Source organism: Peromyscus californicus, unplaced genomic scaffold (genome assembly GCF_007827085.1).
Source record: "Peromyscus californicus insignis strain IS unplaced genomic scaffold, ASM782708v3 Scaffold_9__1_contigs__length_137607984, whole genome shotgun sequence".
NCBI classification, from domain to species: Eukaryota; Metazoa; Chordata; class Mammalia; order Rodentia; family Cricetidae; genus Peromyscus; species Peromyscus californicus.
Genome location: NW_026294617.1, coordinates 78,212,722 through 78,235,652, shown reverse-complemented (window position 1 = coordinate 78,235,652; position 22,931 = coordinate 78,212,722).

The window sequence follows — 22,931 nt, the reverse complement described above, 5'->3', positions numbered from 1 at the left end:
AATATCCAAAGTCTCTGTAAAACTCCGAAATCTCCATTTTAAAAGTTTAAAGCCTTTTAACTGTGGGCTCCTGTAAAAATAAATAGATAGATGATAGATAGATAGATAGATAGATAGATAGATAGATAGATAAATTAAGTACTTTCTTGCTTCAAAAGGGAAGAACCAGGACACAATCACAATCAATTCAAAGCAAAACCAGACTCAACTCTGCATGTAACTCGGTGTCCAATGTCTGGGATCCACTCAAGGTCTTTCGTTCTTCCAAAGGACTTGGGTTACTTCTCTGACTTGCCTTCTGTAGCACACACAGCTTGTCTTCTAGGCTCCAGCTGGCTCCACTCCACTGCTGATGATGTTCTTGGTGGTCATCCCATGGTACTGCCATCCCCCAAATGCTGGGCTGTTTCTTGCTGCAACTGGGCTGCACTTTCACCAATATCCTCTCCTGGGTTCTCTCTTCATGGTGCCAAGCCTCAACATTTCTTCATGATCTGGGGCTTCAACTGCTATGGAGGTTGCACCTTCACCAGGGGCCTCTTCTGGCCTCTCACAGTACCAAGCCTCATCTCCTCTCTCTGTGACCCTTTCATGCCTTCAAAAGCAGTACCACCTGGGTGACTCTTACACATGACCAAGTTTGGCTTCCAGTACGAGGTACAACCTAGGCCACCTCTAGAACACAGCTTCTGCATGATAACTCTCAGAGAACACTTCCTTGAAGATTTCACCCCAATGATGCTGGTCTCTTAATCACAGCTGATTCTTCAGCCCCACCTGATCAACATCCATGGTCCCAGCAAAGCAAAGGTTTTACTTGAGTGTTTCTTGCCTCTTGTTAATCATAGATGATTCTTCAGCTTCAGATGGCCAGTCACCACAGATTCTTCACACAAATGGCCTGGTAGATTATTTGCTTTCCTCTGAAACTTCACAAGCTAAGCCTCCATCTTCTGCACCACTCTAAATATTCTTATCTTCCAAGCTCCTACAAAACAGTTCACTGAGCTCTCAACACCCAATGACTTTTCTGGCCCAAACTTCCAAAGACTTTCCACAATCCTCTCCCAAAACAACATGGTCAGGTCTGTCATAGCAGTGCCCCATTATCCTGGTACCAACTTCTGTCCTTGTTAGGGTTACTTTTGCTATAATAAAACACCATGACCAAGAGCAAGCTGGGGAGGAAAGGATTTATATGACTTATGGTTCCACATCATAGTCTGTCACTGAAGGAAGCTAGGACAGGAACTCAAGCAGGGTAGGAACCTGGAGACAGGAGCTGATGAAGAGGCCATGGAGGGCTGTTGCTTACTGGCTTGTCCTCCTGACTTACTCAGCCTGTTTCCTTATAGAACTCAGAACCAATAGCACAGGGGTGGCACCCCCCACCCAACAATGAGCTGGGCCCTCCGATACACAATCAGTAAAATTGTGTTATTTGTTCTCTTGATAAAATTTTCTCCCATTCAGGAGGCTGCCACTTTGTTCAAATGATGGTCTTGTTTTCTCTACAGAAGCTTCTCAGTTTCCTGAGGTCCCATTTATTAATTGTTGGTCTTTTGCCTGTGCTATTGGCATTCTGTTCTGAAGGTCTTTTCCTGTGGCATGAGTTCAAGGTTATTCCCCACTTTCTGTTCGATCAGATTGAGGGTATCTGGCCTTATGCTGAAGTCCTTAATCCATATGAAGCTGAGTTTTGTGCAGGGTGATAGATATTTTCCTTATTCCACACACACCTGTGCAGTTGGACCAGCACCATTTGTTGAAGATCCTGTCTTTTCTCTATGTGTATTTTTTTACTTCTTTGTCAAAAATCAGGTTCTGTAAGTATGTGGAAACATACCTGTGTCTTCGAGTCTGTTCCATTGATCAGCATGTTGGTTTGTATCAATATTATGCTTTTTTATGCTATATCTCTCTAGTAGAACTTGAAATCTGGGATGGTCATACCTCCAGCAGCTCTTTTATTATTCAGGATTGTTTTTAACGATCCCATTTTTATTTTTGTGTTTCCATATGAAATTGAAGATTGTTTTTTAAATTTCTCTGAAGAATTGTGTTAGAATTTTGATGGGTATTGCACTGAATCTGGAAATTTTGTACGACAGCCATTTTCACAATATTCATCCTATGGAATCATGAACACGGGAGTGCATTCCATCTTCTGTGTTCTTCAATTTCTTTCTGCAATACCTTAATGATTTTATTATATGTGTCCTTCACTTGTTCAGTTAGATTACCCCAAGATAATTTTGGGGGCTATTGTGAAAGGTATTGTTTCCCTGATTTCATATCATCTGCAAATAAGGATACTTTGATATATATATATATATATATATACATATACATATATCTTTTATAATAATATATAATATATTATATATTATATAAGTGCTGATGAACCCTTTTATTGTTGCTTGTTATAATATTTTTTAGGGCTCACCACACTCAGGATTGGCTAACCATGAGGGTGCTTGTCTCTGGGGAAGACTAATTCTCTACCCCTAAGCAGTTTTTAATTGCCTATAGCTCTTCATAGAAGGGTGGGGACCCATGCAATTCCCCTCATCTGTGTTGGCATGTCTACTGAAGTTATCATTTTTCAGGTCTTGTTTAAGTGGCCACATTGTTGAGATTTCTTTGGTGCAGCTTACCTGTCTCATCCGGAGGACACAATCTTGCAGTAGACTTCCTAGTCCTTTGGCTCCTATACTCTTTCCACACACACCCCACTTCGTTGATGTTTCATGAGCCTTAGATGCAGGATTTTTGTTGTTGATGTATCAGTTCTGATGGGACAGTAATAGATTCTCCTCTGAGATCCATGACCCTGCTAGATATTTGTAGTTGGCCAGGTTTTCCATACTAAGCAAGATTTGCCTTCTATTCAGCAGGCCTTATGTCTAATTAGTCAGCTGTTGGTTATTACCAAGATATAAGAGCCACTATTGCTCATTTAGGGTTATTTTGTCGTGCTGATCATGAATGTGATTCATAGGCATCACAGATGGTTAGGACTATTGAATTTTTTTCTTCTTTGGCAGCTTGCATAGCACCTTCTAGAATAATGAAAACTAGTCCTCAGGTAGGAGGCTTTCAGGTCGGCTCCAGCTTGATTCCTCTGAATCTTGTGTCTAAGGTGTGTAGTGTCTTCAGTGATATGGATGCAACATCAATTTCTGCGAGGCAACCAAGGGCAATAGCAATAGCTTATAACATTTTGGGAGGCTCTTGGACTCCCTTGGCCAACAACTCAGAGGGAGGTTTCCTGTGCTTGGTAGTGGAGTTTTTTGTTAGAGAGACCATGGCTCTTGAAAGGAAGCAATATTATCCCAAGTGGTACACTTTCATTTTAAATTATATTCCTATGTGTACAATACACACTTTATGCATTAAGTTTAACTTTAGGTGACCATGAAATAATGTTCTTTATAGCCTTTCCAAGCATCTTCATTATTATTTTCCCTCCTTCCTTCTCCTTTTATATTGACCTCCCTTCCCACTCCCATTTGAGACCCCCTACTTTCCCCATTTCTTCCTTCCTCATTTCTATCCTGCTATTTTCCTCTCTAGTAATCCCCCAGCATGGTCTCTTTTTTACTTTCCTGGTTTCTGCAGTTACTCTAGGTTATATCCTCACATTTGAAGATTTTGAGCTAAAAACCACACATGAGAAAGAATATTTGGTATTTGACTTTCTGGGTCCAGGCTACCTCATTCAATGTAATATTTTCTGGTCCCGTTCATCTACTTGACTGTTTCATGATTTCATTTTTCTTTACAGCTGAGTAGTATTCCACTGTGTATATGAACTACATTTCCATTACCCATTCATCAGTTGAAGGACACTTAAGTTGTTTCCATTGCCTGGCTAGGCTGCTTAGTCTTAGGTCAACTTGACACAGTAATTTTGGAAGTGTCAATCTCAATTCAGAAAAAGTTCCCACCACATTGGTCTGTGGGCAATCCTGCAGTGCATTTTCTTTATTAACGATGGATGTGGAAGGGCCCAGCTCACTGCGGGTGGTGGCAACCCTGGGCTGGGGCTCCTGGATGATATAAGAAAGCAGGCTGAGAAAGCCTTGAGAAGGAAGCCAGTAAGCAGCATCCCTCCACGGCCCCTACATCAGCTCCTGCTCCAGGTTCATGCCCTGTTTGAGTTCTTGCTCTGGCTTCCCTCCATGATAGACTGTTACCTGGAAGTGTAAGATGAAATAAACCCTTTCCTCCCCCAAGTGTCTTTGATTATGATGTTTGATACAGCAATAGAAACCCCAAGACACCAGCTATTGTGTGCATAGTAGCAACAAGTTGCTGAGCAAGTATCTGTGGAGTAGGATGTTGAGTCCTCTGCGAATATGCCAAGGAGTTTAACTGGGTCATATGGCAGATTTGTTTCTAGCATTTTAAGAATTCTCCACAAGTTCCTGGAGGGGTTGAATCAGCCTACAATCCTGCCAGCAGTGAAGGAGGGTTATGTGTGTTTTAATTTTCATTTAGTTCCAGGAATTTTAAAAATTTATTTCTCGATTTCTTCTTTAATCCATTCACCATTCAGTAATGAGTTGTTTAATCTCTGTGAGCTTGTGTATTCACTAGAGATTTGCTTGCTGTTGATTTTAAGTTTTAATTTATTATGGTCAAATAGGACACACATAGTTCTTTAAATTTTTCTGAATTTGTTAAGATTTGTGTCTCAGGATGTGGTCTCTTTTTAGGGAAGCTTCCATGGGCTGTTAAGTAGTATTTTTATTCTTTGATGTTTGGATGGAATATTCTGTGGCTATGTTAGGACCATTTGATGCATGATGGCATCTAATTCTGATGTTTCTCTATTTAATTTTTGCTTGGATAACCTACCTGTGTATTAAAATCATTCCATGGGTTGATGTTAATCTGTGTTTTTAATTCCAGTAGCATGCTTCTTAGGAAATTGGATGCATCGGAGTGTGGTGTACATGTTTAGGATTGTAACATCCTCTTGGTTAACTGTTCCCTTGATTAGAATGAAGTGTTCCTTTTTAATTCTTGTTTAGTTTTACTGTGAAACCTATTTTGTCAGATATTAGGACAGCATGCTTGCTTATTGATCCCATTTGCTTAGAATACTTTTTTCTCATCCTTTCACTATAACATGGTGCCTGTCTTTAAAGCTAACATGAGCTTTTTGTGGACAGAAAGATGGATTTTGTTCCTTAATCCATTTGGCCACCCTGTCTGTGTCTTTTGATTGGATGCCATCAGTGTTTGCAGTTATTAACTGAAGATGTGTGTTGATTGCAGTCATTTTTACTGTTTTCTTCTTGTTATGTTCTTAGTGGTATTTGTGTTTCAGTAATGACAGCTTCACTTGTTCACTTTTTAGTCTCTTGGCTGTGACTGTTTCTTTCTTTAGTTTGAAGCATTGTTTCCAGTATTCTTTCTAGTGTTAGTTTGGTGGACATTAATTCTTTAGTCTGTTTGTATCACGAAAGGTCCACACCCCTACACCCCCACCTTCAATTATGGCTGATAGTTTTGCTGGGTACAATAGTCTGGTTGGAAGTCATGTTCTTTTAGAACTTGGAGTACATTGCTCCACACTCAGTTGGCTTTCAAAGTTTCCACTGAAAAATCAGATGTTCTTATGATGGGTTTTTCTTTGTGGATGATGTGTGTTTTTTCTCTCGCAACTTTCAATACTCTTTCTTTTGCTGTTTAGTGTTTTATTTATGATATGCTGTGGGGAATTTCTTTTCTGATCTTGTCCATTTGGTGTTCAGTGTTTCCTGTAACTGTGTGTGTCTTTTCTTAGTTTGGGGACGTTTTCTATAATCTTGTTGAAGATCTGGTCTATGCCATTGACCTAGGACTCTTCTCCTTCCTCTATCCCGTTATTAGGAGATGTGGTCCTCTCATGGTACCCCACACTTCCTGCATGTTCCTCTCCTGTGGTTTTAGTGTTCATTTCATGTTCTTTGCCTGTGTACTCTACTCCTCTAACTTGTCTTCAGTCCTGACATTCTCTCTTCTACTCAGTTCTTTCTACTTGTAAGATCCCCCTGAGTTATCCAATTATGTCGTTGACTTCTTCAAGTCCATCTTCATTCAGCTTGAGGTTTCCTCAACATTTCCATCTCATCATTCAATGTGGTTCTCAAATCCTGTTTTGTGTTTGTCATTTCATTCAGCTTCATGCTTGTACGTTCTCGGTTCTCATTCAGGCATTTATTCTCTTTGAGTTCATTCTTTTTAAGTTTGTTGAGCTATTTATATCTTCTTTAAACTTTAAATTGAATTCTTCAATGATGCCTATGATTGTTCCTTTTAAATTCTCTGTTCCGGGGTTCATCTAAGTAGTTCTCATAGAAGAATATTTCTACAGGACTGGTGACTGGGGGCAGGGCATGTGATCTTGACCTTTCATACTGTTTTTGGATGAGACCTGGGCATGTGGACTTATTGTGTTGCTTGTGTGTCTGACGTGGACACAGAAGGATGGGCTGGATGCGCCACTGAACCCCATCTGGAGGTTAGAAAAGGCAAAAGCAGGCTTGCTGGTGCCATGGTTTTGGGACCCAGGGAAGGGTACAGGTAGAGTAGGTCAGGCCATCTTGGCAGGTTGGGCCAGAGCACAGGGTGTGTGAGCCTGGCTGGGCCTGGAGGATGAATCTGGCACACACAGCTGCAGGGTGCCTGAAGTTGGGAGTGGTTGTGACACAGAGTGCAGATAGGTTACCTGTGTTTCCATGCCATGTGGCTTGGCTTGATAGTCCGTGGGAGTGAGAGCTTAGAGGTCTGGGGATTCCCAGGGGGAGGAAAGGAGGCTGGGAGAAGGTCATGATCCTTGGCAAGCAGCCTTGGGGTGACTATAGTTGAGAGGTACTGTGCTAGGGAGCACTGTAGGGTATCTGTCTTAATACTTTCTTTTTATGTTTTGATTTGCAGCTGGATCAATATGGCATTATTTACATTTATCCTATTAGAAGTTTTAATCAGGTTTTTACATTTGTACCATTAGAAGTTTTAATTAGCTTTTTAACATCTGGGTGTTGATAAGGACCATTAATTTTAGGAAATTCTCATTTTCTTGAGTATTTCTTGTGTCTCCTTACCTCTATCTCTGAATCTCATGCATTTTCCTCTTCTTTCACTTTCAGTGGCTGCAATTGCATTTTTATACCATTAGGTTTTATCTCACTGGTATGTGGGGGCTCTAGTGTTTGTTGACTCTGTTCCTTATCTTCCTTCACTCCAATTATAGTATAATGAATATATAATTATATTCATTCAATCTTTTTCTGTTTTTCCTAATCCACTATTAAGCAAATACATTGTTTTGGGTATATATTTTTAGGCACACAGTTTCCATCTGTTTATTATTTGAGAACTTTTCTATCTGATGTACTACATCATTTTTCATTTGACTTGAATATGTATTCATTTATATTCTAAATATTATCATAAATGTTAGTGTAATGTCCATGCTTGATAATGTCAAGACCTAGCTTATTGGTGAGTTTGTCTTATTCCACTGTGTTCTCCTGATTGTATGTCGAACCTTCCTGCTTCTTTTCATGCTTGGTGGTTTTTTGTCATGTGACAGAAGCTTTATATATCAGAAAAGAGTAGAGTCAAAGGTACTGACTACCCACAGAACAGGCTCGCTATTTCCCAAGTTAAAGAAGTTATTATACAAGGCTTCTATTCAATTGACCCTTTAATTCTATCTAATCAGGAACTAAGCCAGGTTAGGATTCTGGTACTATACTACTTCAGTTCATTTCAGCTCCTCTTATTTGAAATGTCAGGGCTTTGAGCCTTTGTGTGGTGCTGCACATCTGTAACCTTAGTAATTAAAAGGCCGAGACTGCAGGATAAGCAGTTCAAGGTCAGATTACCCTATGTAGTGAGTTGAAGGCCAGCCTGGGCTCATGACACCTCATCTTAAGGAGGAGGAGGATGACCATAAATAAATGTATACATAAATGAATGAATATTGGGCTTTGAAGATCCAAGTATCATGAAATTATGACATTCTTCTTGTGTTTTCACAGGTAGCTAGCACTGCTTCATTTCTGCTCACTGCAAGTAAATCTGGTGAAGAAAAGCTGGTAAGTAACAGCAACATACTCTACTTGGTGTTCCCCCAAAGACCATTTTTCCATGCTGCTCCATGCCTACAGGCAAAAGAACAGGCTAATTTACCCTGGGCCCAGCCAATCCCTTTAGCCATGGTAGCTCAGAATTTGGCCTATCTGTATCCAGGGAGAGAGAGACCCTTTCTCTCCTCCTCCCAACAGTGGCCACCACACCTGCTCAACTAGGAATGTCTCATTTCTCTCTAGAATTTAGTGTTTACTGGTAGAATAACCACTTTCTGACTGGACTTGAGTTCTGCTTCCAAGGAGGAAATTCACATCTGGCACTATAGACTTGGTCAAAAGCCCATGGCTGGGGAAGTCATGGGCCCTCCTGGGGAATCCTACGTAATGGGTTTTGGTAAAGTCATGTGATGTTACCATCAAATTGTCTTCTAAACAGTTACATTCATGCCCATAAATTAATGTTCTTGTCAGTGCTGGTCAGAGGAGCTTCCTTTGCCAGTGGGGAGTCATAGCTACAGAGACTTGTAGCTGATTAAAGTAACGAGAAGAGGTGATAAGCATACAGGACTTATGCTCAGCTATAAACAGGACATCTACATCATCCCCTCAAAGGCCTTGGGAACACTGTGGGAGAGGGAGCAGGAAGGATGTACAAGCTGGAGGAAGGGATGGAGTGTTGTGGAATGCTCATGAGGCTCCACATCTTCCTGAAGATATATAGGCAGTTAATAGAAGCTAGAGAGAGAGAGTGTGACTCACCGACTTCACCCTTCCCTGAAGATCTGTATGCAATTAATAATTGTTGTGGGGGGAAGAGGCATTTTCTTTATTGTTATAGTCACTGGTAAGGTGTTGTGTTCCTGTAAATGACCCCTTACTCAGGCTTCCTGTAAGCAACCCTGATGAAACACACACACATACACACACACACACACACACACACACACACACACACACACACACACACACACCATGAAAGAAGAAGAGGAGTTGGACTCGTTGGGAAGTGGAAGGGAATTAGTAGGAGTTTGAGGGTACAAGAGAGGGGAATGGGGATGAATATGGCCAAGATATGTTACATACATATAATGAAACATATAATCTTATCTATATTAATGTATACTAACTAAAACATAAAACAAGACAATTTATATACTTCCAACATACAATGGCACAATATTTCAATTCCAAAAGGAAGGAGTGGGCCATAGCAAGGATTGACTGGACTAGAGAAAGATGGGATCTAAGCAGGACACACATCAAATCTCGTAGCTCCACGTCCTGCATCTGAAGCTCATGGTGTCATCATCTGGCTCCAAAGGGCTTGGAAAGCCCCATCTCTCCAGCTTTGCTGCCTACAGTCTGAAGTATCTCACTGGGACCAGCTCCAATCCATGCCTGCAGCTTCACTGGGAAGACCTCTAATCATTGTGGAGTCTCCACCATCCTGGAGTCTCGATTGCAACCTGGGCTTCCGCTTCACAGCTGTACCCGAAGGCATCTCAGAGGATCCTGACGCGTTTCCTGGCCTCAGCAGCCTTCTGAAACCTTGACACAAGCCTTCATGACTTCATCACTCTTGTGAATTTCTTGCCTGTGAAACCAGCACCGTGTGGCTCGGGATGCCAAGCTCTGTTGCCAGCTGGATATGTAGCCTGGCCCCCTGGACCACAGCTGCATCGTTGTCTCTGTGCTGGCATTGGAGGATCACGTCTCTCTGAGGTTTTGACAAGTAGGGAGACTCTTCAATGACACTTCCACTTTGGGCTCTTTGCTTTCAAATGAATTTGCATTTTCACAAGAAGGAAGGAACCTTCTGTGGGTTGTCTCTCACCCTCAAGGTAGCTGTTCTATTGTTCACAGTGTAGAACACAAGGTTTTCCTTTACCAATGCTAATCCCCTTAACAATTAAACCATTTTCTCAATATCTCCTTTATTTGCAACTTTAAAATCATTGTTTTCTCCATTGATGACACACAATTTTCACATCTGTCCATATCACTTTATACTCTCTCTCACCATAGCACTGGAAATAGCCATAGCCTGAATTCTATTCTGCCTTGAGACTTTTCTCCACCAAGCAAATTAGTTCATTATGTTTGCGTTCGGCCACACTCGAGTTCTCAGGACATGGACAGAATGAAGCCGGACTGTTTGCCAGGATTTGACACAAAGGGCCACTATTCCAGTCACCAACAGTCCTTCTTCTACTCAAAAACTTCATGAACCAGGCCTCTACTCTCTACATTGCTCTTAGCATTCTAGTCTTGCAGTTCCCACCAGAATGGTCCACTAAGCTTTGATGTTCATCCATGTCCAAAGCCTGCCGACAACTCCATGGTCAAGCAGCCACAGCAACAGCCCCACTTTTCAGTACCACTCCTCTGTATTAGTTATGTGCTGCCATGACAAAATATCTGTCGGAAGCAGCTCCAGGAAGGGAGGGCGTCTGATGACTCACAGTTTGTGGCTATAGTCCATGGTGGAGGAGAAGGCATGGCAGGAACGTGAGGGACCTGGTCACACTGCTGTTATCCTCTCACACTGCTACTATCCTCAGGAAGCAGAGAGAGATGAATGCTGAAGCCTCACCTTGATTTCCCTCTTGTATTCAGCCCTGTGAATTTTGCCATTTTATTGAGCCTGGGACCCAAGCCTGTAGAAAGATGCCACACAGTTAAAGTGGGTCTTTCTTTTTTAGTTAAATCCTCCTGTATTGGAAGCCGGGATGATCCAAAGCTTTTTCATGAGGCCCTGATGTATGGAGAAGGAACAGAGTTCTTTGTCTAAAACGGGAACATGCTTGACAGGGCCAGTAACGGCCTGGGGTCAGGGCCCTGGAGAAGCTGATCCTGGGAATCCAAGTCTTTGGTTATCAGTCCCAAGGCTGCTGTGTGCTCAGGCTATGACACACTTGAGATCTCCTGTGCTCCCTTTGTGTCACGTTGCTTGACTAGTTTCCTGGTGCCTTTGTCCCATTGTATGATAGCTTTCTGCTGACTCTGTCTCATTTCCCTCCTGTAAACAGTATATAAAGATGCTGTTAATAATCTAGTTTGGCATAAGACATAGCTTGTGTAAAACCCCCCTGTCCCGACTTTTCCTGTCTTCTTTATTGTTTCTGATCCCCTGGTCCTCAGTCTCAGGAATATATCGCTGAAGAACGGGCAGCTGATCCAAGTCACTTCTGAAAACACATTTCTAGACATGCTTAGCAGTGTATTTCCAAACTGACAATGAAGATTAACCAACATACTAATGTGCCAAGTGAGTGAGAATTTCACTGTTGCTCTCTCTGTTTAGTGCTGTATTGTACTTTGGTAGTGAGTTAATGGCCTCTGGGAAAAAGAGGAATGTTTTCAAGATATTGGATACAGTACAGGATTCTTGCTAGAATTTCAGACAATTTTACCCATTACTTGCTGCGGAATCTACAGTTAGTCTAACTGAGATTCAACTATCTGAGATTTCTCACAATACCCAACAGAGATACCATCACCCCCAAAATAGCAGGAAGCAATTCTAAGAAAACGACTCCCCTTCTCCCTAAGGTTTCATATTTCTCAGGGTTATGGATGATGGTTATAGGGTTGGGGGTGGAAGAAAATATTAAACTCAGTATTCTCCTAAAAAAAGGGGGGGGAAAGAAGAAATGGAATGGATAGGTATAAGATATTATGGTAGATTATTGTATATACTAGTAAACAAATTTAGTAAAATAGCAGCCTTAGATAATTTGCACTGTAATTTGCACTGTTATGGATCCTTATATGTTTATACAAATGTAAACTATTTTTATATTCCTGTTTAAGATAATTTGTATATTGATACAAATACAGAACTATATTTGTTATAATGTACATATATTTCTACTCTTATTTGAAATATTTGTATATTGATGCAAATGTAAATTTATATCTGTCATACTTTATGTATGTTCTACTTCTGTTTAGGATATTCAGTGTATTGATATATATTTAAGATTATTGTCATATTGCATATTGCACTATATATTCCTACCTCTGTTATAATATCTTGTGTATTGTCACAATTTTGAAGTTATTATTCTTTACCATACATTTGCTTATAGACTGTTTAGCTTGTTTACATAAAGCCTTAGTCCTTAGGTTATTTTGGTAGATAAGACTTATAGATTTATAGTCACCTATGCTTGCCATCTCTATAGTTACGTTAGTTAGGTTATCTAGACTTACAGATACATAGGTCAGATGGACAGGTAATCTTCAAACACTTCATAGAACTAGAGAATATGGCATTTAAATAACTTTAAATTCTGTTGACGTGAGACACAATTGCTCCTGGCAGCACCAATTTGATCCCGAGAGAATATTGGGCTTCTAAAACATTTCCATTTGGAAGTTTGTCTTCTTGGCACAAAATGGCCTACTGGGCAAAGAACTGCCCTTGCCTCAACTGCTGACAGTACGAATGCTGTCCTTTCTGGGCAAGCGGGACACAAGGAAAGCGAACCCTGTACTCTGCCAAGACAGGGTAAGATGGTCTCTCAGAATTCCTGCTTCTGAAAATGGTCTGTCAGATACTCTAGGCCTGTAGCCAATTTGAATGCACCAACAATGCTGAGAAACATTAGGTGACTGTCCAGGCTGCCAGCTATCTCTGTCTACTCTTGCAAGACTCCCGAAAGTTGCTTGCATCCATCTTCCATTTCTCAGGTACCGTTATATACCTTCTCAGGTCTTTGATGGGATTGAAGACTAGCAGTTATAGTTACAACTTAGTATACATATATAATATCTTAGATAGAACATATTAAGTATTAGATTTAGGTTCTTTAGGATAGGACACCTTTTGGAATGATCTTTGTAACAAACCATTTACCTACGCTCTAGACTTCTCTGGATTTTAGTATATGTTTCTTGTTTGATATTGTTCGCATTGATTGTAGTTCCATCTCATCTGGGTCATTATCCCTCATTACTCCTGGACAATATTTGATAACCATTCCTTTGTCTATAGTCTTGTATTAAGTTAGAACCTTCTTATTTAGACAAAAGGGGGAGATGTATTGGGTAGCCATTCCAGCTTTGGTCTGGAAGTTCCAACCCCCGTTGAGGCTTCGGTAACTATCATACCTATAAGGTGGAGCCAAGAGAGGGCCCTGAAGACCCGAGATCCGGATGCACTGCCTTCTCTTAGTTCCTGGACCCTGGACTCTAGAGGTAGACAGAGCAGAGTTCTCCAGAGAACACCGCTGGACTGCGCTACGTCTTCCCCAGACCCTGCGACCTACCTATCTCTTCATTTGTAAGTTACACCATTAAATAAATCTCCCTTTTAACTACGTGGAGTGGCCTTAATAATTTCACCAATAGAGGGAGATGGAGGAGAGCAGGAAGATAGGAAAAATATGCAGTTTGGTGAGGAAAGGAACAGAAGTTAGATGAAAGCTGGGGATTGGGTGAGTGCAAAATATCTGTAATTATTAAAGAGATTAATATCATTTAAAATTATATACTTTGCACCAGAAAAATAAGAAAGGTTATGTCTTGAGTGCAAGACCCCACACACCAGAGACCTGAGGATGTAAAACATAAAACCAGAATAATGTCTAAAGAGATAAAGCCTCCAGGGTTCCCTGGTAGAAAGCAGCTACCAAGGAAAGTGTTTTCCTAGGTTCTGCTTGGAATGCACACAGATGCCCAAGGGAGCTGGGATGCATCTTGAGCTGGAAACAGAACTTGGTACTATCCATGTCATCCTGGTTTTGTAGGGGTGCAGAATGAGAGTAAAGGGATCATGGAAGCTTGCACTAAGTTTACAGAACACTGTGAAGGCCAAACATTGCATATCAGTGTTAGATTCCCTGCAAGGACCTCCTGGATGGGCTATGTAGCTGAATGCCAAGATTCAGCAGAGACACGGGCCAGAGCATAAGGTGCCCACTAAGAAAAAGCTGCAGCCAACTGGTAGGGATATCACAAGAGAGGCCACGTTTGATATAGCCTACCACATTGGAGAAGCATGACTATCCAAATCTACTGAAACCCAGATGATGCCACCATTAACCCCAGATTCTGCTAGGTTTGGGTCTTATATTCCTTTGCTATATTGCCATTCCTCCTTTTTGAACTGTGAATATTTACTCTGGGCAACTGTCTATCAGAAGCATGTTACTTGATTTTTTATTTTACAGGATCTCATAACAAAGTTTGTCTTGAATCTCAAAGAGACTTCAGACATTTGTATAATGTTAGGATTGATCGTTAAAGATAATGTGAACTTTTGAAGTTTAACTGAATATCATTGGCCTTAGGTGGTGGTGGCCATGAGCCTAAGGAGGCCATGGGTAGAATGTTAATTTAAAACTGATTTTTTTTTTTTTGTGTGTGTGTGTGTGAAAGAGAGAGAGAGAGAGAGAGAGAGAGAGAGAGAGAGAGAGAGAGAGAGAGAGAGAGAATTTGACAAGGAGAAGAGTTGTAATGGTTTGTTTTCATTGTCATCTCGAGTGGATTAAAAACCTTGGGCATTAGTGAGGCACGCATTTGGGAGCTTTCAGAGAAAAATAACTAAAGGAAGATTTACCCTGATCCCGATGTGGTAATGCATACCTATAGTCCAACTACTAGGAAGGTGGAGGCAGAAAAGTCAGGAGTTCAAGGACATCTTCCCCTATACAGCAAACTCAAGGCTGGTCTACTCAAATGAAACTCAGTGTTAATCCCTACCCCTTTCCACCAAAAAACCCCACCTTGAATGTAGTGACACCGTCACATTGGCTAGGCTCCTGGACTTGATAAAAATGGGGGAAAGGAGAAAGGCATCACAGCACTAGTGTCATCCTCTTTCTACTTCTTGAATCACTAGGATGTGAGCAAGCCCCCACCCCCTCAGAACGTGAGCTGTTCCTGCCCCCATGCTTCTCCTGCCACGATGGACTGTGTGCCCTCAAACTGTGAGCCAGAACTAACTTTCATCCCTTAAGTTGCTTTAGCCAAGTTTTTTCACACTGAGATGATAAAAGTAACTAATACGATGGTCTCACAAGACTATAACGAAGCTGAGTTTCCTGTCATCTAGCTGTTTTTATTGTGCTTGTGCAGAGCTATGCAGAGCTATGCCTCGATATGCATCACCGTGTTCGGAGCACTAATGTGCTATACAGATTGGTAGCCTGGGAACAATATAGGCTGCCCTTTATGTCCTAGGTGTGCAGTAGGTTCTGCCATCTAGGTTGATGTAAGTCTACCCTAGAATATTTGCACAAAGATACAGTTGCTCAATAGTGTGTGAACGGATCCTCATCACTAGCAAGCACACGTGACTATACTTACCTCATCTTCCATCACTTTGGTAGCTGAAATTACTCTTATCAGTACACACCTCTGACCACTGGGGTGATTAATCTTCATTGTTAATTTGTCTGTGCTTAGAGTCACATAGGTGATTAGTGAGACACATTTCTGAGTGTGTGTGGACTTTTCCAGAGATGAAAAAGGAGAAAGCCGTGGGGCAGTAGAGCTCCCCTTTCTCTGCTTCCTGGACTGCCATGATGTGAACTGCCTCATGCTACCATGCCCTCCCCATACATCACATGATAGACTGATTCCTCTGAAATTGGGGACCAAAATAAATACTTTCTCCTTTTAAGTTGTTTCTTTTTTGTTTGTTTGTTTTTGTTTCATTTTTTATTAAGAAATTTTTTTATTCATTTTACATACTAAAGATCCCCCTCTTCCCTCCTCCTGCCCCTCCAGCCTCCCCCTCCCAACTCACCTCCCATTCCCTCTTACAAGAATGTAAGGCCTCTCATGGGGAGGTACATTTAGTAGAGGCAGATCCAAGCCCCTTTCCCTGCCTCAAGGCTGTGCAAGGTGTCCCATCATAGAAGTGGGCTCCAAAAGGCCCACTCATGTACCAGGGATGAATTCTGATCCTACTGCCAGGGGGCCCCTCAAGCAGATCAAGCTACACAACTGCCTCACTATGCAGAAGGCCTAGTCCAGTCCCATGCAGGCTCCACAGCTGTTGATCTAAATTTCACGAGTGCCCACTAGTTTGGTTTGGTTGTCTCTGTAGGTTTCCCCAGCATGATCATAATGCCCCTTGTTCATAGAATCCCTCTTCTCTCTCTTCAACTGGACTCCTGGAGCTCTACCTAGTGTTTGGCTGTGGATCTCTGCATCTGCTTCCATCAGTTACTGGAGAAAGGCTCTACGATGACAGTTAGGGTATTCCCTGATCTAATTACTGGGGTAAGCCAGTTCAGGCACCCTCTCTACTATTGCTAGTAGTCTAAGCTGGGGTCATCCTTGAAGATTCCTGGAAACTTCCCTATCACCTGGTTTCTCCCTATCCCCATGATGTCTCTCTCTTTCATAGTATCTCTTTCATTGCTCTCCTACTCCATCTCTGTTCCAACTCAACCATTGTATTCCCTTATGTTCTTACCCCCCATCCTCTACCCTCCATTGCCCACCCATCATCCCCAGTTTACTAGTAGATGAGATGGAGATCTCATCTACTCCCCATTCCCAGGGCAATCCCTTCATCTGTCTTTGGGTCCTCCTTGTTAGCTAGCTTCTCTAGAGCTATAGGTTGTCATCTGGTTACCCTTTGCTTTACATCTAGTATCCACTTATGAGTGAGTACATACCATGTTTGTCCTTCTGAGTCTGGGTTACCTCACTCAGGATGATATTTTCCAGATCCATCCATTTGCCTGGAAATTTTATGATTTCATTGTTTTTCACTGCTGAGTAGTACTCATATATACATGTACCACATTTTCTTTATTCCATTCTTTGGTTGAGGGGCATCTAGGCTGTTTCCAGGTTCTGGCTATTACGAATAATGCTGCTATGAACATTGTTGAGCATGTGTTTTGTGGTATGATTAAGCATTCCTTAGGTATATGCCCAAGAGTGGTATAGCTGGGTCTTGAGGAAGATTGATTCTCAGTTTTCTAAGAAACTGCCATACTGATTTCCAAAGTGGCTGTACAAGTTTGCACTCCCATCAACCATGGAGGAGTGTTCCCCTTGCTCCACATCTTCTCCAACATAAGCTGTCTTTGGTGTTTTTGATCTTAGCCATTCTGACAGGTGTAAGATGGTATCTCACTTCCTAAATATAACTCCAGTAGCACAGACACTGAGAGCAACAATTAATAAATGGGACCTCCTGAAACTGAGAAGCTTCTGTAAGGCAAAGGATACAGTAAATAGGACAAAACTACAGCCTACAGAATGGGAAAAGATCTTCACCAACCCCACATCTGACAGAGGGCTGATCTCCAAAATATATAAAGAATTCAAGAAACTAGACATAAAAATACCAAACAATTCAATTAAAAACAAGATGCCGGGCGGTGGTGGCGCACGCCTTTAATCCCAGCACTCGGGAGGCAGAGCCAGGTGGATCTCTGTGAGTTCGAGGCCAGCCTGGACTACCAAGTGAGTTCCAGGAAAGGCGCAAAGCTACACAGAGAGACCCTGTCTCGAAAAACCAAAAAAAAAAAAAAAATAAAAAAATAAAAAAATAAAAAAAAAAAAAATAAAAAAAAAAAAAAAACAAGGGCTACAGATCTAAACAGAGAATTCTCAACAGATGAATCTCAAGTGACTAAAGGACATTTAAGGAATTGCTCAACATTCTTAGTCATCAGGGAAATGCAAATCAAAATGACTCTGAGATACCATCTTCACCTGTCAGAATGGCTAAGATTAAGTTGTTTCTATTGAGTGTTTGGTCATAGCAATGAAAATTCATACAAATGTTTACTTATCATCAACTTCAGTGGCATTTTAGAGCCTCAACTATGAAGAGATGGCAACCGGGTAAAAGTGTTTCCTGCAAAAGCCTAACAACTCAATGGGACCAAGTTACTCATGTATTTGGGGCCATCTGCAAAAACATCATTGCCCAGGCCAGTATCTTGATGTGTTGCCCCTACATTTTTATGTTTTAAACCTTATACCTAAATCTTTAATCATTTTTGAGATGATTTCAGTAAGCAGTGAAATATTGAATCCAACTTCATTCTTCTGCAGGTGGATTGCCATAAGTCATTTGTGGTTCTTTACAGGCTTTTGCTTCCTGTAGGTGGAGCTTCTTTGTGTCACGGCAGCCACACACAAATAACCAACTTGGAGATTTCTTATTAATTATGAAAGCTTGGCTGATAGCTTATGCTTGTTACTGACTAGCTCTTACAACTTAAATTAACCCATACTTCTTATCTACTCTCTGCCATGTGGTGATACCTTCTTTCAGCATGGCGTATGTATCTTCTGCTTCCTCTGTGTCTCACTGGCAACTCCTCTGATGACTCTACCCTTCTTCTTCCCAGCATGCTCATTTTTATTAGCAATGCGAGCAACACATTTTCACAGTGTACAGGATTATTCCACAGCATTTCCCCCTTTTTGTCTAAATAAAAAGGAAGATTTTAACTTTAACATAATAAAATTATATATAACAAAAACAGGCGAGTCTAAAGTTTCACATCTAGTATACCTTTTTATCATAACTAAGGAAAACTTTAAGTCTAATTATTTAGTCTTTAACTCCATCAAAGACACCAGAAGGGTAGAATGTTACCAAATGTCAGGGACATCTGGCTGCCTGGACAGTCACCCAGAGTTCTTCTGTAACATTGGGGCATCCATCTTTGGCTTACAGGCCTGGTATATCTGACAGATATTTCTGAGAAGCAGGGAATTTTGAAGGACTATCCTACCTTGTCTTGGCAAAGTTTGGAAGTCACTTTTTTTGTCCTGCTTGTTCAATTTGGACAGAATACTGTCAGCCATTGAGACAAAGGAAGTTTCTTGCCTAGTGGCTAACTTTTGCCACAAGAAAGCAAACTCCATATGGAGTTTCTTTGATTCTCATCATTTTCTTTGAAGTAGATTGGTGCTGCCAGGAGCAGATGTGTCTCATTGTCATAGAAAACCTTATATTTTTAAAACATCTTAAATGCCATATTCTGTAGGTCTTTGAAGTGTTTGAAAACAATCTATCTAAATTTGTATATGACCTTGAAAATATACCTAACATGACTATAATTTTGACTATTATAGATGACTATTAATCTGTATTTCTTAATTATACATTACATTTTTAATGAGCTGCATAAATGAGCTGCTTAATTATACATTACATTTTTAAATGAGCTGCAAATACCCCAAACAAGAATAGAAACATACACATAGTATAGCAAAATAACCTTAAATTTGTATTAATAAATCAAAATCCATACTAATGTAAAATATTTAAGACTAGTAGTTTAAAAGTATATTCAATAATCTATCCTTTTATCCTATCATTTCTAACTCCCCATTTTTCTTTTTAGAATAAGATCCCTGAATCTAATTCCCTTTGTTCAGTTTTTTTCCTGATATTACCAATAACTTTTTTTATTATGAAGAAATTTTCTATTCACTTTACATATCAACCACAGATCCCCCCTCTTCCCTCTTCCCACCCCCAACCTTCCCCCCAACCCACTCCCCATTTTCACCTCCCCCAAGTCAAGGTCTCCCATGAGGAGTCAGCAGAGCCTGGGACATTCAGTTGAGGTGGTCCAAGCCCCTCCCCCCTGCGCTAAGGCTGTGCAAGGTGTCACACCCTAGGTCCTGGGCTCCAAAAAGCCCACCCACGTACCAGGGATGGATCCCTATCCCCCTGCTTGGGGGCCCCCTAAACAGTTCAAGCTAAACAACTATCTCATGTATCCAGAGGGTCTAGTCCAGTCCTATAGGGGCTCCACAGCTCCAATAACAACTTGTAACCAACCCCCATTAAATGATAATAAATATCCATAACCCATCTTTTGGGAATGTGGGCATTGTTCTTTAGACAACTTTCTGTTTGTGGCTGCTGTCATCTTTGGAGAACCTTGAGAAAATCAGGATAATTGTTAGGTTTTCGCTGGAGTAATTCATGGGACTGGATCATCTCAGCCAGCAGGCTTGAAGCTGTGTTGGATGCAGAATTCTGAGGCAACAGAGGCATTCTGAGATGCTGGATCACCTAGGCCATTCATTTTCATTGGTGTTTGGTCCCCTTGTTCTGCAAATACATAAACTTTTAAAGGTAACATACAGGTATAGAATATGTGGTATGCACAAGCCAGTTAAAGATGATTTTTTGTTTTATGTTTGAGCAGGTAAAATATATGCTACATGTTTTGTAGGGTTTGTTTGTTTGTTTAGTTTTTTTTCTTTTGTCTTGTGGGAGACCAGCTCCCACTTTCTCCCCAAGTACTCTTCAGAAGAGAGGGATAAGAGATTTAGATAGAAATATAGAGGGGAAAGAGACAAACAGGGGAAAGAAACACAGAATAGCCTCAGGAGGGCCTGGATCCTTACTTATTCACTGGCCCTTTCTGTCTCTTCTAAAGGGCTTTTTATAGGAATGCCAAGGGGTAGAGCAAAGACCCTCCCCTAGCACAGCCAAGTGCAAACCCTTCCAATTACCTAGTAACCATGCACATGGCCAAGCAATCCTCTAATGCAACCCTGCTGGGTGAAGCAAACTCAGATCTCACTAGGAAACCTTTGTGGGCCTCCACAATGTCTGTAGTCAGGATTTTCAGGGGGTCTTGCTCAATCAAACCTGAACATCTTTAACCTGGAATGAATCCATAGCCTCTCATTTCCTTTGGAAATAAAAGCATAGCCTCTCTCCCAAAGCAACACACCTTTTGACTTCCATTTTGAAGTCAAAATTTGTTTTTTTTAAAGATTTATTTATTATGTATACAGTATTCTGTCTGCATTAATGCCTGCAGGCCAGAAGAGGGCACCAAATCTCATTACAGATGGTTGTGAGCCACCATGTGGTTCCTGGGAATGGAACTCAGGACCTCTGGAAGAGCAACCAGTAATCTTAACCACTGAGCCATCTCTCCAGCCCCTGAAGTAAAGATATTTTAAAATATATAGGTTAGTTTAATCTAGCAGCTTTCATAATCCAGTGTCTCTTAGCAGCCAAAAAATTTAAAGACAACACAATAACATATAGGATCCAGACTCTGTGTATTTTCCATCTTTACATGTTTTTTTTATATTACTTTATTCCCCTTTAAAGGACTTTATTATCTTAAAACTATATATATATATATATATATATATATATATATACATATACATATGTATATATATGACTGTCTATACCCCTTTCTTTTCTCTTCCAAGACTTTGTACATTTTTAAACACATGGTAACCTGTTTAGAGGTTGCTTTTCTGTCTGGATCTGTCTTTACTGGGAATCTGTATTGTTTTTTGATTAAATGAGAGGAAACTTAAACTGCTATACTAGCTGCTGGCACAACTCAGCTTAGTGCATGGCGTTGGTGGCTGGCTCCTCTCCCCTTTGGTTCCCTGTGAGCTTATCCTCATGGTGGTGGTACCGAGAGGAGCCATGTTTACTGCCCCAGCTCTGGGAAGTTGTTGGGTCTACACTGCCACCAAATATTGTGCAGCCTGCTGCTCATAAACCCCATTTAAGTGTTCAGTAGCAGGGCCTCTTAAAAGAGCCCTGCCCATGTTTGCCTCTAGCATGAGTCAGAAAGCTGCCTCTTAAAGGAGCCATGCCTCTGTTTGCCACTAGCAAACAAAGCCTACTCAAGAAAGGGTAATTATCAGGAAGCCATGTTTGGCTTCATTTTTTATGTGTTTAGAATATTTTTTTAAGCTTTGTTAGGTCTTATGTAGAAATTCTGGCCCCACATTGGAACACCATATCTAGGCAGAGTTTCTCTGTGTCTTGGTAGCTGCTCCTGAATAACCAACATGGAGACTTCTTATTAATTATGAAAGCTTAGCTGATAGCTTGCTTATTCTTGTTACTAACTAGGTCTTACAACTTAAATTAACCCATATTTCTTATCTACCCTCTAGCACATGTGGTACCTTCTTTCAGCATGGCATGGTATGTTTATCTCTTGCTTCCTCTGTGTCTTGCTGGTGACTCCTCTGACTCTGCCCTTCTTCTTCCCAGCATGCTCTCTGCCCTAGAAATCCTGATTAGCTATCAGTCAATCAACTTTTTAATTAACATTTTCACAGTGTACAGAAGGATTATTCCACAGCTTTCTATTTCTATGAAGAACATCATGGGAATTTAGAAGGGGATTTCATTGAATTTGTACCTCGCTTTGTGTAGTATGGGCATTCTGAAGTTCTTTCAATTGATGAATATGGGGTACATTTCCATTTATTTGTAACTTCTTCAATGTCTTTCATCAATTATTTTTGGAATTTTTTTAAAAAAAACATATTCTTATCCTTAATTCAGATACCTCCTGGGAGTCTATGGCTGGGATTTGGTCCTATCACATTATAGCTCAGGCTAGCCTTGAACTCAAGGAAATCCTCCTGCCTCAGTCTCCCAAGTGCTGAAATTGCATGTATGAGTCACCAACTCATTTTGTCTTTCCTTTTCTTTATTTTTAGTGTTCACTGTATGTATCTTTCATTAATTTACTCTTGGATGTGTTATTTTATTTTTATAGCTATTATGAATAGGATTTTCTCTTGATTTCTTTTTCAGATAACTCATTGTTAGCATATAAAAGTGTTATTGATTTTTGATTATTGCTTTTGTATCCTGAAAATTTATTAATTTCGTTCATTAATTCCAACAGTTTTTTTTGGGGGGTGGTCTTCAAGGATTTCTGTAAACACAATCATGACATCTGATAACAAAGAAAGTTGATTTTTCCCCTTCCAATTTGGATGTTCTGCTGTGGGATGGTCTGTATGTCAAATGTGTTGCTGATTGGTCAATGAATAAATCACTGATTGGCCCGTGGCCAGGCAGGAAGTATAGGCGGGACTAACAGAGAGGAGAAC